The sequence below is a fragment of the Chionomys nivalis genome, chromosome 26 (genome assembly GCF_950005125.1).
Source record: "Chionomys nivalis chromosome 26, mChiNiv1.1, whole genome shotgun sequence".
Classification (NCBI taxonomy): Eukaryota; Metazoa; Chordata; class Mammalia; order Rodentia; family Cricetidae; genus Chionomys; species Chionomys nivalis.
In genome coordinates this window covers 13743187-13757205 of record NC_080111.1, presented here as the reverse complement: position 1 = coordinate 13757205, position 14019 = coordinate 13743187, and positions in this window count along the sequence as shown.

Here is a 14019-nt window from a genome sequence, read left to right as displayed (position 1 = left end):
ACAGAGATTCTGACTTAACGAGCAAATAATCAAAGCTCTGCTGAACATAGTCTCTTCTAGATGTAAAAATACCGTAAACTTTTTATCTCAAAAACTCTGCCCCTGTGTGTATGCCCACATTCGTGAGAGTATCCAGTCTCACTTTCCCTATGAGGTTGGATAAATAATACATTAGGATGGTCTGTGTTTGCTATTGTCCTCATTCCTCAAAGAAGACTTCATGCTGTGTATGCAGATCCCCAGAGACTGAGACTGAGGCGAGCAGTATTTCTTTTTCTGCCTTCTACATTCTTATGCACAATTGTATAAAACTTGAGTAATGTACAGCGTAAGGAATAAGCCATGTGCTGAATTACTACGATGTATAAAGTCTCGGTTATACAGTAAGCATAGTCACCCTGAAGGGCATTCTGACATCGCTCACAGGTCCACAGTTATTACATTTCTTCCCCTTTCATACCAGAGGTTACAGTTATAATTGCCTCTCCTTAAAAAAAACACATAAAGTTTGAGCTGGAGAGTTTACTCGGTGTTTTAAGAGTATTTGTTCTTGCAGATGCCCCACGTTCATTCCCCAGCACCCACAGACCACAACCTTCTATAACTCCAGTTCCTAGGGTTCTACCACCCTCTTCTGACCTCAGTAGATGCCAGGCAGGGATGTGGTTCACATACACACATGCAGGTGAAACACTCATAATACATATACAAATATTACAAATCTGCATAAAGTTTTGTAGTTTTTCCCATGGAGAGTTTTTCCCATTGCTCCTTCATACATAAGTCTTCTGCCTTTGGTTCCTTGATTCCCACAGTTTTGTGACATAGATTAACAGTGATGAAGTAGAGCCAGGGTAGCAGAAAGTAATCAAAGTAGAGAACACACACCAATATTAGTGTCAGATCTCCTGAGGCTGTGAGCCCTCTCTTCGTTAAACCTGGCCATATTAATTCTATCTTCTAAAAGAAATCATTTTATTTAACTTAGTAGAATCAATAAAAAAATAACTAATAGTTTTATGGAAACTCAGTTCTGTTATAAAAAAAAATGTCTTTTAAGCTTTTTAAATAACTAAACTGGGTTTTAAAAACCAGAGAAAAAGTTCCAAAGCTAAGACGTCACAAAATCTGCTGATGCACGAATGTTAATATTCTAATAAAGATTCCTTTTGAGCAAAGGTCTGCTTCTGGGGGCTGAGAGTGGAGAAGAAAAATAGGTAATATATTATGTTGAAAACTAACCTTTACTAAATTGCAGGTTCTGGAAGCCTCGTTTAATAGTGTAGCGAGTCACTTGAAAGTAGGGGCTGCATTCTGTGACACAGCAGAGAGGTGACATAAATAGATTGCTTCATCTTTCCAAGGCCTAGTCATCAGTCAACCAAATAGAAACTGTGATAGCAGTGTGTGCCTCCTCCCATCACGTGAAGACCGAATGTCTCTACAGAACTCTGACAGCAGTATGTGCCTCTTCCCATCACGTGAAGACCGAATGTCTCCATTCAATGAAGTGTTTTATTTTTGGTTGTGAGCCTAGCCTTTAACGGCTGAGCCATCTCTCCAGCCCTCAATGAAGTGTTTTAACACTGGAGATGGGTTCTAAGAAAGCTTCATTCCACTTCCTTCCACTACTTTGTTTTCATGTCAGCATCACATGTGTGTACTTAAATAAGCCTCAACAGGCACAGTCAGTCCATCTGTGTGGCCTCCTGACGTAATCAAGAGACATAAGCACAGGACACAAGGAGGCTGCTGCCCACAGAACATGGCATACTGTTTTAATAAACACTTTTATAATTAAAAGGACTTCTAAATTAATGATGATAGTATAGCAAGCATTGTCATCAAATAATATATGGTAAACATATTTTATATGCTCTACTTTCATTTGACAGTTTGCGGGTTTCTTTATGTAACATGAGGGGTCCAGGCCTGCTTGTTTGTTGGGGTTTTTGTCCCATTCTGTACCCCACAACTGTTTAGCCCCAAAGAAAATCACACATAGGTCTCCATAAATTATAAACTGATTGGTGGGTGGTCCTTGGACTTCCCACAGGGCAGGGAACCCTGATTGCTCTTAGGGCTGACAAGGGAGGGGGACTTGATTGGGGGAGGGGGAGAGGGAAATGGGAGGCGGTGGCGGGGAGGAGGCAGAAATATTTAATAAATTAATTAATTAATTAATTTTAAAAAAGAGGGTATTTTCAATGTCGCAAAATGTTAAGCTAAAGCTATAACCATAACATTTTAAAAGTAAAATAAAACATACCCATTTTATAAAATGTGAAATGTATAAATAAATTTACAGTAAAAATATTCACTTCTATAAAAATTTATAAATTTATATTAAAAAATTATAAGCTGATTGGCCCATTAGCTCTAGCCTCTCACTGGCTAACTCTCACATCTTGATTAACTCATTTTTTTGATCTATGTTAGCCATGTGGCTCAGAACATTTTTTCAGTGGGGGCAGATCACATCCTGCTGCTTCGGTGGTCTGGGCAGGAGTAGGAGGAATCAACTTCCTCCTTCCCAGAATTTTCCTGTTCTCATTGCGTCATTTCTACTTCCTGTCTGGTTGTCCCACCTATATTTCCTGCCTGGCCAATCAGCGTTTATTTAAAACATGATTGACAGAATACAGACAATTCTCCCTCACCATCTTTACACCAATATTCACACAGACAATCATATTGCACTATTATAGTACAAAAGTTACAGTGTGACTAGCAATAGGAATGATCAGTTCCATTCAGTATTTTGTAGGGCTGGGTACCAACAGTAGGGTCTTACACATGCTAAGCAGCTGATATACCCAAACCACCACCAAGCATGTGATCAGTCATTGACCAAACTATGAATATGCCCTTGTGGAGACCCAAGACCTTGTCTGAAGATCAGAGAGTTTGAGGTTGAGCAAAAATTGTTGACAACAACCGGGGCTACACATCCTGACCCAGGATGTGGTTACTTGGTTCTTTTGATATTAAGATGCCTCTGCAGGTAGACACACTCCATCCTGTATTTGCCTAGGGTGAGTTCACTGCCTAAACAACAGAATGCTGATGAATGGATTAATGGCTTGATGGCTCAAAGTGTTAAAGCAATTAGTTTATAATCTGTCTGCATTCATTTACGTCGTTACACTGGTATCCTTATAAATTCATTAAAGTTTCAGAAAAAGATAGTCTACATACTAACAAAACCATGCAAAAAATATTTAAAACAATGTAATGCCAAAGCAATGAGAAGGAAAAGTGCAGTTCTGAGAAGCCCATTTCATTCATCCTCTTAAGCACCTTTGATTCACAGGTTAAAAGATGCATGCATTTTCTCAGTTCTGCCTCTGAGACAATTTCTCAGCGGACTCAGACAGAACTTAAATTCACTTTGCAGTACTTCGCTCTGATCCCAGTGGTGTTAATTCCTCCCACCAATCACCACTGAGCCTGCCTAACTCCAGCAGAGGGTCTGAGAGGATCTGGTTTGAGCCAAGCAGCTCAAGATGGATGGTCACTGGTCCAGAGGTCCATTCTTCATTCTCATACCCAGAAAGGCCAAGTCACATCCCTGAACGCTTCAGCAAATGCAATGTCATATCTCTAGACATCATTTTTCTATTCAAATTTTCTCTACTGTCCACAGCAGTGTAGTTCTGTGTTCCTGTCTCCTCTGGACTCTATTGCAGCTCAGTCAAACCCTTCCTGTGAACTTGGCAGATAAGTTAAGGCTGTGCTTCCAAGAATAGAGCAAGCTGCTCCAGGATGTGGACATAACACAAGCAACACCTTCCTTCCTCATTAGCAGCGCAAGTGTGAAGTACTGCAAACTGTCATTTATTCTGGAACAGAAGTGACAGGTCCCAGATCTCTCAGCCAACAACAACAACAAAAAAAAATCAGTAATATGTTAAGTTCCTAAATCTTTGCTGGGCTTATTCTCCCACAATGTGAAAAGAAAGTCATACAAAGTACTCAATAATATTTATTGTTAATCTGATAGGACACTTCCTCCTATGATGTGATGAGCAAAGGATTGTGTCAGTGCCTGCTCTAGGTCTTCCCAGACTACATATGGCAAACAAGAGAATCACCACAGCTCTTAGCAAGACCATAAATGTGTACTATTGACCCTGTTATTTGAATGTGAAAAGAATGTATTTTCCAGATGAATGGCCACATACCATTGCTGGAAATCAGAAAACAAAGTATGACAATTTGAAATGGGGTGTATCAGAAAAGCCCCTGGAACAAAGCCACTTCTGGCCATCCCTGACCTTTCTCCTGCTCCCCATTCTCCTCCAGAGCAAACCATGTGCCATGGAAATAGACCAACACCAAGGCCCTTGTTCCAAAATGAGACCTTTCCCAGACTAGGAGAAAGGCACATGTCACAGAGAGACCAAGGAGAACCAAGCACACAGGCCTTGCTGGGTTCACCTCCCACCTAATAAACATAGTTCTTATCTGTTCTTCACTAAATGAAATATGGCTCTGTGGTATGGTGGTCTCTGAGTTATAATAGAAAGAACTATTAGAAAAATAAAGTACATGGACGAATGGACCCAGGTTATAGCAAACAGTGTATAGTCTTATATGAGGGACTTGATAGCCACAAGGTGTCCAGAAACCAATTCCTTGTGGGTACAAAAGGATAGCTCAGCAACATCAGCATAAATAAATCTATCATCTATTTCATTATAACATGGTAGGAATAAAGCAGCAATGAAATGAACTAGTATTGTGGTTGTTACCTAAGAAAGCCTGGTAAAGTGAGACACTATGCCAAATTTCATATTGACAGACACTGTGGTGGAGGAATTTAGCATTGTGCATCTCATGTCCTTGGGCAGATATTTTAGCAAAAAAAAAACCCAAATGAGACAAATGATGATGGAGGAGGGTCATCTGTCTATGTGTTACTTTCATTAGTTAATAAAGTAACTGTCTTGGCCCTTTGATAGGACAGAAAATTAGGTAGGTGGAGTAGACAGAACAGAATGCTGGGAGAAAGAAGCAGATTCAGGTAGACACCATGACTCTCCTCTCCAAGACAGACGGAGGCTAGAATCTTCCTGGTAAGCCACCACCTCATGGTGCTACACTCATTAGTAGAAATGGGTTAATCAAGATGTGAGAGTTAGCCAGTAAGAGGCTAGAGCTAACGGGCCAAGCAGTATTTAAAAGAATACAATTTGTGTGTTGTCATTTCGTGGCATAAGCTAGCCAGGTGACTGGGCGGCAGGAACTCAGCCTGCCGCTCTTATCACTACAAAATTAGAACAGTACAAGAAAGGCACATGAGAGGCAATGGGCTTGTGTTTGATTGGATCTGTGTAAGATACAGCAGGGCTAGTTTCCTGCTTGGTCATATCTTCAGTAGAGTGTCGAGAAAGATTGTAAGAGCCAGAGAGACAGGGAGTTTTCTGTGAGGTTGTGTTTTCTAGGAACATCAGAAGCTACACCCGTGACTTCTCACCAGCATGATGAACATGAGATGAACAAGGATGACAACAACAGATATCGTTACATGCATGGGTAAAAGTTCAAGAGATCTCAATCCTAGACAAAGAACTATGATAACTAAGACATGCTGAGCATGAAAGCAAGTCATCTTTGTCAGAGAAGAGAACATCAAATGGTTGTCCAAAGTCAAACACTCAGACCTGAAAACACACATGCACAGAAAGCAATGATGTATTCAGGAATGCATATGTATATATGCATATAAATATTAAAGAAAAAAAAGGCACTGAATTTGAAATAGAACAAGGGGGTACATGGTATGTTGAAGGGAGGAAGGGGAAGGGGAAATTATATAATTGCATTATAATCTCAAAAAAAAAATTTTAAAACACCTCCCAGATGGTAGCTCCCAAGCCTAAATGTCATGATTGGTATTTAGCACACATCTTAGCACATGATCACCTACAGGCAAATGAGTGTTAAAACTGAAGAAATGTGCCAGGGGTCAAGGGGTGTGTTACCCACCCATCGAGGGCCAGCCCTGCAAAGATACCCAGATCCAGTCAGCAAGCACCCACTGTGCTGCTTTGCTCCCTTCCCAGTGACACTCAATACTAGTCAATGTTCCTTTCTCCAGTGGTATTTAGGAAGGTCTACCTACACTTAAAAACCCTGACTGAGATTTACATGAGGACCGACAGGTACCCAGGTAACCCTTTTAAATGATCAAACAGGAAAGCTCTGTGCGCTTAATCTGTGTGACACCTGTTAACTTCTGATATTATTAACATTAAGTAGCTTCAAATCTTTGCTTGTGTTCCGATGACTAATAATAGACCCTTGGCTTTACTGTACTAAGTTGTATGTGTTGTGTCTGTGTGTACTAACAACAGACCCTTGGTTTAACTGTTCTGAGTTGTATGTGTTGTGTCTGTGTGTGCTTGCCAACATGCTATCAGTCACACGAGCATGCGCTTGTTTCCAATATGTGGATAGTCAGTAGGAATCAATGCTCATAAGGAGGAGTCCCTTCAGTCAAGACATTCTTACAATGCTGCCAACACTAGAGTGCAGTGACAGGCACTGTGACATTGTCAATCAGCATATACAACCTGGTGGTCTGCTGTTGTGAAACGTTTGTGTACACTGTGAAGGTGTGTGTTTGCCAAGGTGCCTTATGATTAGTTTAATAGAGAGCTGAATGGCCAATAGTTAGGTGGGAAAGGTTAAGTGGGATTTCCAGGGACAGAGAGGAAGAGGAATATAAACTTGCAAGAGTTGTGGACCAGGCATGGAAGAAGCAGGTTGGGCAATACAGAGTTGAGGTAACAAGACTTGTGGAAGAATATAGGTTTAAAAATATGGGTTAATTTAAGTTATAAGAACTAGTTAGGAAAAAGCCAAAGCTAAGACCAAGCTTTCATAATTCATTATTCCTCCATGTCATTAATTGTGGGCTGGTGGTCCTGATGAAAAAGTACAACTACAAATGGCATCCAATGTGCAGCATGTACAGAGAGTCCACTTCTGGTGGAATACAGAAACACAACTCTTCTAAGAGGTCCTGCTATGCAACAGAGCATGTGTAGGAGACTAGACAGAGATGCTTATCACAGTACAGACACAGCAGCTCCCTAGAGCTAAGATGGTTAGGTGCAACTGGCCCAGTTAGGTAGATCTGAAAGGGGTAAAGCCAGCCATAGAGAGCCTAGTAGGTTAAGGCTTGCCGCACATGGTCAGAGAAGGCTGCAGACAAATAAAAAGTCAGGTCTAGAACAAGATTAACCTTTGAATAGATATAGTATACTTAAAAATATGCTTAGATGCTAAGAAAGAAAAGAAAATGGAAGTCATAAAAATAGTTTAAAAATAATAAACTCTTTAAAGAGAGGGTAAAGTAATTTAAAAAGCCATGTAAGGATAAGAAATATTATAACACAGGAATTTGGACCTTATATGGTGCTTTGTTAATTTTGAATTTTTGAATTGCTAATGAACAGAGAACGGTAGCTGCTGAGAGACACTGGGTTGTGGAAGGGACTGCTGAATTAAACCAGCCTATACACTTTAGGATGTCTTAACTTCGAAATGGAAGTCAGGAAGTGGTTGTATTTGGGGAAGAGGTTGTGCTTTTGCAACACAATTAATAAAAATCCAGAGACAGATATTGGATTTCAACCTAAAAGTCAGAAAAGTAAATCAGCCAGCCACTGGCTTTTACCTACACCTTGATCTGAAATGGTGATTCTGCCTCCAGGAGTCTCAGAATGAGACTGTGTGTGAGAGTTGTCTCCTCCCATCTTATATTCCTCTCTAGGGTTGGGATTAAACGCCTGTACTATTACTGCCCAGTTTCTATGGCAAACTAGTGTGACTACTGGGATTAAAGGTGTGTGCCACCACTGCCTTGTCTATAAGGCTGAATAGCAGGGCTGTTTCACTTTCTGATCTTCAGGAGAACTTTATTTATTAAAATACAAATAATATATCACTACATGCTTTTGTTCCTACAGAATTGAAAAGCTATGGATTACTTCAAAACTAATAATGATCAGATTAGACTGAGAGAGACCTTCTGAAAATCTTGACTACAAACTTGAAAGAAAAAACTACAAGACGGGTTATATATAAGCTAATCCTTCAACGTAGGAACAGTTCTGAGACTGGCAGAGACATGATAAATCTTGTTGGCTAAGGAGTTCTCATGATTTATTATTATATGCCATCCTTTCATATGGCATGGGCAGAGATTTGGTTATACTGTCTAAACTTATAAAGTTAATAGATGCCTTTTACCTGCTCAACCATAAAACAAAAAAATCATTTTTAACTGACTTGTACACATCACACATTCCATACTTGTGTTAATGCAGTTATGTATGTGAACTTTAAAAGTCTGTGTATTTTCAAAACAAAAAGACCAGATGCCAATAAAGACAAGTAGTTCAGTGTTCCAGTCTCTCACAATGCTTCTGGTGCAGTGCCCTCAAAATTCTGCATCCAGAACAACTTCAAAGCTGCTTGTAGAGATGGTCCAGCCTCACAGCCTACTCCAGCTGAGACTTCAGATAAGCTCTACACTTTCGCATTACACAGACACTAAACAAAAATAATATTGCTTGTTTTTCCAGGACTTGACCATTATCCCAATTTTCTCAGGATCTCCTGAAGATGTTATCATCCCCAGACAATAGAAAACAGTCTAAAGAACATAACAGCCACAATCCCAGAAGGTGTGGGGGTGGCTTATAATCATTTAGTGGATGTTTGTCAACATTGGGGGTGGTGGTTGCAAATTGTTATTGGTCATGGTCAGGGAGAAAACTAAGCAAAGAAAATTAGATTCAGGAATCTTATTCTGAAAAGAGAAAGGCAAGTTATAGAAATGATAGAATAAAAGGGTAAATTATAGAATCTACTTTTAAACTAAAAAAGCAACTACTAGTCTCAAATATTTCATATTGGTATGGATTTTGTATATTGTTTCAAACTTAATGTTATTTTTGTTATGCTGCATATGTTTCTACTTTTTAAGATATTTTAAGATATATTTGTAGAAATTTAATGTTATTTTGTTATATTATATGCTTCTATTTTTTTACTTAAGATAATATACCAATGCAACTCATAAAAAATATAATGTAAAGTTCTAGTCCTTGAAAGCTATTAAAGATAATAAAGAAGGAGAGGTTAATAGCCATTTATAACAAATTTTATAGGCATGTTAGGTATGTTTTCAGGATCAGGGATGTATTTTAAATACACAGATGGTTTTTCAAACACTACAGAGACCTATAGAATATGGCATTTAATATGTGTTAGTAACCTAAGGCCTTCCATGGCAGTAAGATATGTCTGCTCCTGGTAGCAACAATTTACTTCAAAGGATGATGGTCTCCAAAAAAAATCTCCATATGGAGTTTGTTTTCAATAAATCTTACATGGAGACTTATTATTATTTATGAATGCCTGACCTTAGCTTGGCTAATCATTTGGGCAAGAAACTATTCTTGCCTTGACTGCTGACAGGATGCTATTCAAATTGAATAAGCGGGACACAAAAGAAGGAGACTACTGAACTTTGCCAAAATGAGGTAAGACAGCCCTTCAAAATTCTTTCTTTACAGAAGAGTCTGTTATATTCTAGGCCTGTGGGATAAAGATGGATGTTCCAATATTGCAGAGGAACCAGACATTCAGATGTCTCTGTCATTTCTATAGTTTCAGAAGTTATTTGCTCTGTACTTCCTGTTTAGGTTTACTCAGATAATATTATATCCTTCTCACATCTCTGATGGGGTTGAAGATTAGATAATTATACTTATAATTTTCCTTCTTACCAAATTCAGAAAATAAACTCACAAAAGAGATGTAAAGTGTATAAGGTCAAGAGACATGAAAACTTACGCTGTTTATTGCTGGGAGCCGATTGAGTGGCCGCCATTACAAGATGGCGCTTGGCCCCGGCCTCGCTTGCTGGACAGCTCCATATTAGGCAATGCAGTGGAACCGTGCCTCTCGTATGTGCAGTGACGATGATGTGCTTAGGGCCAATCCCGTGGCCAGGAGCATCGGTAGGCGCGCATCGGCCAATCCAGGCACGACTCGTTCCCTTACCCTCTATATAAGCAGCCACCGTTTGGCGCTCGGGGGGCCCCTCGCTTCCACTCTCCCTACAACCAAGAGGCTCCAATAAAGCGTGATTTGGGAAGAATCCTCGTCTGGTGGTCGTCCTTTCCTGCTGGTCAGGGAGTTCGCCGCAGTTTATCTAAGAAAATATTTTAAGGTCTAAAAAGATATCTTTAGGATGGTAATATAAATTATGATTAAAAACTACTTTAGGTATAAAACTTTGGACTTATCAGGATATGGTAGGTAATAGAGTGCTTTCTCTGAAACTGCCCAATCCAATGGACTGGACATTGTGAATGTGATTCTTACCTGATAACTGTTCTTATTTTATATACTTTTACTAGGCTAGAGTTGAACCCTTTCCTTTTTATTTAGACAAAGAGGGAAATGTTGTGGAATATTTGTGTATACTGTGAAGATATGTCTTTGCTAAGGTGCCTTCAGATTGGTTTAATAAAGAGCTGAATTTCCAGTAGCCAGGCAAGACAGGACAAGAGGTATTTCCAGGGAGAAAAAGGAAGAGAAATCTTGAGTCACAAGCCAGATGTGGAGGAAACAGGATGTGCAGTATGGAGGTAAGGTAACAAGCCTTGTGGAAGAACATAGATTAAAAAGATGGGTTAATTGTCGATGGAGGTGGGTCTTGTATCTATCTGTTGCTTTCATTGGTTAACTAATAAAGAAACTGCTTCGCCCTGATAGGACAGAAAATTAGGTAGATGGAGTAGACAGAACAGAATGCTGGGAGAAGGAAGCCGAGTCAGGCGGTCGCCATGATTCTCCCACTCCAGACAGATGCAGGTTAAGATCTTTCCTGGTAAGCCAGCTTGTGGTGCTACACAGAATATTAGAAATGGGTTAGATCAATATGTAAGAGCTAGCCAATAAGAGGTTAAAACTAATGAGCCAGGCAGTGATTAAAAGAATACAGTTTCCGTGTAATTATTTCAGGTAAAGTTAGCCATGCGGGCGCCCGGGTGCCAGGAACACAGCCCCGCCACTACTACAACAAATTGTTATGTGATGTTTTACTCTTTTGGATTTCTTTTGGAGGTGGGAGGGCATCACCCAAGTCCCAAATAAATCTTACATGGAGACTTATTATTATTTATGAATGCCTGGCCTTAGCTTGGCTTGTTTCTTGCCAGCTTTTCTTAACTTATATTATCCTGACTACCTTTTGCCTCTAGGCATATATATATATGTATGTATATAATCTTCTTTCTATATAACTTTTTTATTTTTAGATGTCTATCTAAAAACAAAACCCTGCCCCGATATTATTTTGATGACTTTTTTAAAGTTGGGTATTCTTAAAGTATCTAGGCCGGTTTATTTTACAGTCCCTCTTTCAATTCCAGGTCTCTGAGCAGCAGCTGTCCTTTGCTTTTCAGCAACCAAAAAATTCAAAATCAACACAATCGCATACAGGATCTCCAGACTCCCTGTGTGTTTCCAATCTTTACGCGGATTTTTTTCTTTTACATCACTTTTACTGTCTCTGATTATTTTTAATCTATTTATTTCTTTTTATGATTGCCTATACCCATTTTCCTTCTTTCTTAAGCCTACATATATTGCGAAACACACTGGAACCTGCTTAGAGGTGTTTCTGAATAGACGTCTTTTCCTGTGCATCTCAGCTTCTTTTGACCCAGGAGCAAACTTTAGACTGTCCAGCCTCACCTGGATCCTCCTCGAGCTCTATAGGCTGGCTCAGTCCACTCTTGGGTTAGTTAGGTCGTGAAAGCCAAGCCTAGCATTTGTAGCCAGGTCAGAGGTACCTGAGTGAGAACGGCATTAAACCTTTCTAGAGCTCTAAAACACCCATGCTTGCACGGTGGCGGGCATTTTTACTTCACTTTTTGTTACTACTTAACGTACTGGCTGGTCAAGGGCTCGCCAGCAGGGACAAACTCTTAAAGGGGGCACTTTTTCCCCTCCAGTTTTCTCTGGCTCTAGATGGTTATTCGAGCACCATGATGGAACGCCAAAATGTGTGATGTTTTGCTCTTTTGGCTTTGTGGGGGCCTGCCACCCAGCTCTCAAAAAATCATACACAGATGTCAGGAGCCATTCCCCCCCCCCAAATTATTATAGGGATCATTGCCCTGAGAAGTTTGCAGAGGGCTCCACTTCCCAATTGTATTGAGAATTGTTTTATTGACAAAGCCTATCCCATACCCAAATTGACTGTTAATAGAGAGCTATCTGTTAGCGGAACCCGCCTCACACTCTAACTATCTAGAGAACTAGGTGTGCCAACTTGTGAACTCCTGGCAGAGGAATCGTGACCTGACCTGACCTCTTGGCCTACGTGACTGGCTTGGACCACGTGGCAAGATCCCGTGTCTCAGCCCCCCAAGCTCCTCATCCAGGGGCTATATAAGCTGCAACCATGACTCTAATAAATAGAGGCTTTGACAAATCTGCCTAGCCTCCTTCCTCTCACCAGCCCATGTCTTTCAGGTGGTACCTCTCCGTGACCCTGGAATAACTGACCAGCCAGGCAGGTTACAGACCCTAGATAGAGTAACTGGCCAAGGCGGTCTACACATGGAGGCTTATTCTTAGTTATGAATGCCTGGTTTTACCTTGGCTTGTTTCTTGCGAGCTTTTCTCAACTTAAATTATCCTGGGTACCTTTTACCTCTGGGCTTTTATCTTTCTCTATTTCTGTATTCCTTTACTTCTTTCTCCATGGTTTGCCTAGTAGCTGGGTGACTGGTCCCTGGCATTCTCCTCTCAGATTTCCGCTTCTATTTATGCTCTGTCTGCTAGCCTCGCCTGTCCTTGCTCCTGCCTCACTATTAGGATCATCAGGTGTTTCAAACAGGCACAGTAACACAGCTTCACAGAGTTAAACAAATGTAGTGTAAACAAAGTCACACACCTGAAAATAACATTCCCCCACGGTTAATTTAAGTTCTAAGAACTAGTTAGGAGCAAGCCTAAGCCAAGGCCAAGCCAATCGATGCTCTCCCTGCATCTGTGTTTCCTTATTCTGTCTTAGAATGTTAATTCATTTTAACTGTACAAATGAGTTCATTTCACTGTGACATTTCCATACTTGGTTATACTTTAAATCCATGCCACTTTGAAAGGAAAAAGAACCCTAGTAAAATAGAATTTAGAGGTTGTAATGGTTTGGTCAACTGAATTATTTAATCTCTCACCTGTGACATAATTCTCTTCTTTTTCTCCTCTCCTCTTGCCTCATGTGTCAAAGAAGCATGAATTCCTCAAGTAAATAGAGCTGTCTCAAATACAACTCTCTCCCATAAAAAACCATTGATCTGTTTTGAGATTCTTCTGTAATTTCTAAGGGCAGAGGTATACTACATGTTAATAGAATTTGGCTTTCCTTGACATAAATCTGGACAGCCCACACCACACTAACTGACAGAATGAAGTATACATGCAGACAGGCAACTTCCATCCGTCTTCTGTTTGAATCTGTGTCTCCTCAGAAACTCTTGATAATATATTGTCTAGAACATTCATCAGCTTTCCAGCGCGATCCCTTCCAGAACGTAGGAGACTAACTGCACCTGGAAATTACTCACCGAAGTCAGAGCACCTAACAGCATCAGAGACTGGTGTGTGGAGCTTAGCCAAGACGGTGAGAACTGTCATCCCATTGAGTCCAAGCTCCTTAAGGCTGTGCGGCTTCTGGGTAAACTGAGTGGGTGACCTAAGCACTCTAAAACCTCCCAAGAGGCTCCTGAGGGCATGCACAACTCAGTGGCTCTCCCCCGCCCTGTTCCTCAAAGAAAAACTGTCAGTAGTCAGCTGGGCTCCTAGAGCAGGGCAGGTGAGCTGATGAATGTGACAATTTTCAGAAGGGTGACATCTACAGCCCCCGCTGTTCACGCAATACTCCAATGCTAACTCCTAGAGGACAAAAGCGCAGTCGTGGGA